Source organism: Python bivittatus, unplaced genomic scaffold, assembly GCF_059951505.1.
Source record: "Python bivittatus isolate LINGU-HERP-01145 unplaced genomic scaffold, Pbiv_v1 ctg000060_np1212, whole genome shotgun sequence".
NCBI classification, from domain to species: Eukaryota; Metazoa; Chordata; class Lepidosauria; order Squamata; family Pythonidae; genus Python; species Python bivittatus.
This window is the reverse complement of record NW_028277044.1, coordinates 2,668,842-2,674,841: the sequence shown is the minus strand read 5'-3', so window position 1 is coordinate 2,674,841 and position 6,000 is coordinate 2,668,842.

Below are 6,000 nucleotides of genomic sequence, written 5' to 3'. Positions count from 1 at the left end.
ATAGTACAGGTTCATGTAGATTCAATATATAATAACAAATCACACATCTTGATTCTTTTGTATCTCAGTATGAATGACAGTATTCATCTAAGAGTTGCTTAGATAAGGTGGGCGGCCATACAAATCATCATCATCATCATCATCTTCATCATCTTCTTCTTCTTCTTCATCATCATCATCATCATCATCTTCATCATCATCATCATCATTAGTCCACTCTATTGGAATTGAAATGATGTTCTCTATGTAGGGACTCAGTTACAGTAGCAATGAGTACACCATTGGGGGACTTGAAAGAACAGGTTAGGGATACATTGTCAACAAGAAAATCTATCTATGTGGTTACTAGGAGTCGAAAATGACTTGATGGCACATAATCAATCAATCAATCAATCAATCAATCAATCAAATACTGTATGTAAGCAAGCATCCATGGGAACATAATTGGAGATGGGGGTACCAAAAAAGTCAATATGATGTTCATGTGTAATTGAAGTCCCACCTCTTTTTTACATGTTTTGTGATGCACATTAAAAAAAAAAAAGTTTGGGAGTGCTATCCAGACTCTTTTGGGCTCCCCTCAGGGTGCCCTTGCAAGCACTCCTTAACCACGCTCAAATATTATGCCTGTTGGAATTAGGAAGGTTTTCAGAACCATGGCTGGGGGGAGGAAGATTAATGGATCTTTGGTTCTCCTTTAATTAATCTGCTAAGGAACTCTTCCATGCTAGACACGTTCCCAAGGCTTTGTGTTCATATAGGATGCTGAGTGTCTCCTGGAACATATTTTAGTTTGGGTGAATTCTGAACGTATCCAAGAATGTGGTCAATGTGACTACTGTTTAATGCTGGTGAGCAGCTAAAAATACCATTACATAAGTTTTTGTTCACAAGAGAGACTTTCTTATTCAGCACCCCCTAGACCTTCTTGGAAAATCCATGGAACACCACTACTGACTATGGAATGAGATTCAAAAGGTGTCCCAAGCCAGGGCATTTGTAAAGAATCAAAATTGTAACTACACTTACCATGTTGTGGGGGGTTTCATAGGTTGGTGGTTGATCTTCATATTTTACTACCTTACTGCACTGTAAGTCTCTGATATAACATAGAAAATAAATAGCTCTTACTTCTCAATTGAATACAAAAAGACCTAAATCTTTCTCAGCATGCTCCTGTTCCATTTACAAAACTATAAATATATATTTTAATTATAACGTCAAATAGATGGAAATAAATTCATTTTCCCAGTGGTATACAATAGAAAGGCTGCTAGCGGCCCAAATTTAGCAGTGCAGGCCATGAACTTTATTCTTTTATTCTTTTCTTTTCTTTTGCCAACATATTTTAAAAGTTAATCAAGGATCATGGAGACCAGTATCCTAACTTTACAGGTCACTGATGTACCATACAGATTCAATGAATTGGGATCCAAATGTTGTTCCAGGAATACTTGAGCACAGATGCACTCCTGACTGACACATCTCATTGACAATAACATTTATTTCAGTTTAAGATACATTCAGTCTAACAAGTCTGTACCTGAAATAAACACTACTATACAACTAGTTACTTTTGAAAGCATCGGTTCACCATTTCTTTTTATCTTCTTCCTCCTATTATCTCACGAATCAAAATGTCTGATCTGAGATCATCACTTGCTTACTTCATACTTTCCTGATTTCTCTTCCCAGATTCCTGCCCATCCTGACTGCCAGACAGATACTTTCCATAAAAAGAGTCTTTCCTGGCAGCTATACATGCACGGTTTTTCTAGTCGTTGCTGTTGCTGAAGGCTGCATTGCTGCAGAAATAATGCTGAAGAGAGCTGGAACAAGCAGTGGAAAGGGGCAAAACCAAAACTGATTGGAATTATCCATTTTCTTTTAGACATCTTTTTTTTTTCTTCCTTTCTCTTACCCTTTTGCCTTACTCCCTCTTTCTGCCTCTTCCTTCTCACAAACCAGGCTACTGAGAACTAGCAGATGGCTCTTACTTTAGGTGTGAATAAAAGCAAAGAACTTTGAAATTAAGCCAAAGGTTAAAAGCCTCTTGTAACCTGAGAACAAGAAGTTGTCCCCCACAACTTAAAAGGCAGATTAACAGGGCTAGGAGAATCACAATGGCTGAACAGCTATCAGTTTTGATGATGTCCTTGATGATGTCCTTTTGAGTCCTTAAATGCTAGGATAACAACAAGCTTTCATCCAAATGTCCTGCTTCTGTGGCTCCTGAAAACATCTGGCTGGCTGTTTCCAGGAGCAACAGAATGCTGGGCTATGACAGACTAGGCCTAGTCTAGAAGCAATCTTATTAAAAAGAGCTAGAGGGCATGTGTTCAATGGATGTTTCTTCATCATACCGACTGACATTTGTTTTTTTAATTAAAATTTGATATCACATTACATAATTTAGTGCCAGGTTCCCAACCTTTTTGAGCCAGTGGGCACATTTGCTGTAATGAAAGCTTGCTATGGGGACTTGCACAAAATATTTGCCATGATAGTTGCCTATCACAAAACACCCCTACATTGTAAGCTCCACAAAACACTGGATTGGAACCACCTGTGTTGAAGGGAAGCATCAAGCTGCCAGTGACCCTAACTACTGGAGTTTTGTAATCCTGAAAATCCTAGTAAAAACAGTTAAGCCTTTAAGTAGCTCTACCATTTGGACTGCTCTGTATTAGCTGCAGATTCTTATTTATTGGCACAAACAGTGGAGCTAGTCTTATGCAGACTCTGGAACTACTTGTAGGACCCAAACAGGCAAAGGAAGGTTTTGTGCTGCCTGAAGCTTTAAATCAGACCAAACCAAGAACCTTTGGATGGTGTGAAGATAACCTGGATGTCAATGGAAGACTCTTTCAAGGATTTCAGTTCCTGACTAGATGGTCTCTTCAAAAACACTTTCCTTTAATTTCCCCTCACCTTCTTTTGTATGGGTTCCATGTCTTCTGTGAACATTTGCCCTTTGGAAGTTGGCCTGGTGTGTGCTGTACTTTATTGTTTTGACAAGTACTGACTCTGGAGTTTAAAACCACCCTGTGGACTTCAGTTATTTCTGGTTGGTTTCTGGTGGCATTTCTGGTTTATATGTGCTCCTGCTTGTCCTGATCAACAAGGGGGGATTATGGCATCAGTCACCACTTTATATTCTAAGAATGCCTCTGGGGTCTATATGGGGCTCAAGGTCATTGCTATTGATTTTCACAAATTTCCTGGGACTACCAAAACTTTTGGAACTGTGGTCTTATAGCAAAACTCTACCCAGAAAATTCCAAGAAAATGAAAGAGAAAAAACAAGTCAGGCAGAAAAATACGTAGCCCGGAGAAAGAAAAATGGTGATTAAAAAACAAAGATTTATGCTGGATTGTAAACTGGGGACCATCTACATGTAGGGCAAGTGCTATGACTATTATTGCTGGTAAGAATGATCCTGCTATAAAAGAATCTGCCACAGCGGTTATCAAGGAAAAAAGGGAAAATGCAAGAAAAGGATTTTTATTTTAAAGTTGTTTGTGTATGTGTGTGTGTGCATTTTGATGCTTTGACTTTATATATAAATTTAATTTTGCTGGTCAGCGACCATAACAAAGATGAACTATCTATAAACATTTAACTTAGCACTGTGCATTGATAGGGAAAAGGTCAACAGTGGCACCCCTCCCCTAAAGCAGTTGCAGATAGGTGCTACATTAATGCCCCATGTAGTACAGAGCACATTTTTGGAACTGAATCTGAAGCATCACACAGCCTTAGTAATTGATATACTTGTTCACTTCAATTCCTCCCTCCCCCTTTCTCTACTTCTGGTGCAAGTGTAAAAGAGATCAATATTTTTTTTTAAAAAAAATTATCCCACCTTTATTATTATTATTTTTATAAATAACTCAAGGCAGTGAGTTATTTATACCTAATACTCCTTCCTCCTCCTATTTTCTTCACAACAAAAATGATCCTATGAGGTGAGTTGGACAGAGGGAGGGACTGGCCCAAAGTCACCCAGCTGGTATTTCATGCCTAAGGCAGGACTAGAACTCACAGTCTCCTGCTTTCTAGCCTGGTGCCTTCACCACTAGACCAATATTTAGACGTTTTGTTTGGCAGGAGCACTGAAAAACCTATCCTTATAGGACTTGAAAGACAGAATGTGTTCTGGAAGGTCAGGGGAGAGGAGAGAGAAAAAAAATATGTGGGGCCATGTGGGGCCCATTGAAAGAGACATATCTGAACCTCTAATGCTACTGATATGCAAAGGTGTGGTTGGGAACAGTTGATGCTTGAGTCTGGCGCTGTACTGCCTGCTAATTTCCCATTCATGAAATTAAAATTAATGGCAAAAATAATGAACAGAATTTAAAAAGCATAATAAGGTAGGATAAATAGTTTGATGTGTGTCAAGAAATCGTCATCAGGTCCATTATCCAAAGGGAGAAAAATGAAGTTTACTTTAGTTCCTTTAGTCAGCCATGCAGACTAAACATATTTGTATGCCCCTTGAAGAAATGAAAACTCTTCCAGACAATCAGAATCCTGGGAGAAAAACTGCTGAAAATAAAGTCCTAAAAGAAATGCTAAACATTTATTCAAATTGAAATTGATTTTCATCCCAATAATTCCCTAAATATATTTGCATATTATTTGAAGGCCAGGAATATTTCATTTCAAAGTGAGCACTATGTACATAGCATATAGCTCCAGATGACATAGGATTTTTTTTTAATTCAGAGTGGTGCTTTAAATACTGCCAGTTCAGGTTTTTCAAAACTGATGTTTTAGGAACTGACACTTTAGGATTCATTGTCTGTTATCAAACTGATCAACAGTGTGTAGTTATTTTGATATCTGACAACATTTGATAGATAACATTGGTAATTAATCAATCACAAATGTCTGCAAATGAGAACTGAAACTGACTCAAACCAAGGCTATAAAGTCATGTGAAGGAGGGTAAGGTTGCCCTTCTTGTAAACCAGGGACATGCAGGTTTTTGGTGACTTGAGATCAACATTTTAAAGATTTCCTTCACAGCTGAGTATTTTAATGTAAGGGTTAAAGATGCTACTGAAAGAGACAACATAGATGTGTTTTGCATTTTTTGGAAGGAACTTGGGTTTACCATCTTACTTCTGTTTGTTTCCTGCCTGGAATTGGCACTTTTGGTGCTTTTTTCTGGGAGAAAAAAAATATTCCAAGTGTGGCATATATAATATTTCACTGTGATTTACTCTCTTTCTAGCAGACATGCATAGACTTGTTCTTTGAAGTATTTTAATTCAAGTTTAGAGCTTAGAACAATTATATTCAAAATAAAAAATGGTATTGAATGCCCATTCAAAAGCTGCAGACAGTAACTTTGGAAAATGTATCCAACTTTGAACATTTGTCACTATTTTAGCTGCAATGTTAATTTTGAAGTCGTATAATATGGAGAAGAATGCAGTTAATTTGATACATATTTCTTTTTTTTTCCATCTCTTTTTTTCTCCCTGTTAGAATGGGCAATTTAATGAGCAATTTTACAGTTGGCAGCAGAATCAAAGCAAGAGACCAATAAAGAGAAATGAATGGGGAAAAATAAGAGTTAATTTTCATTGTTCAGCTTTTCTAATGTTTTAGAAAATAGACATAGACAAATAGACATTTTCTTCATAGTTTCAACCTCCATGATTTTACTGTATAACTTATATACTGTAACTTATGATTCACTGAGTCAAATGCAGTCTTCCAACCATTAAGAACTTAATAAACCTATTTGATGTTTCTCTTGGTTTTAAGAAAGACATTTGTCAACAACATGGCAGCCTATGGCACATGGGCAGTGGGTTGTCTTCAGCTTGGCAATCATCTTATACATTATTACAGTTCATCAATTCATGATGAGAGAGCTTTAGATCAGATCTAAATAAGGACTTAAATCTTTGCTTATGGCAAGTAAAATCATTTTCAGGCAAAGCATGTTTTTCATGGTCCATAAATCATAGAAATCTGTATAA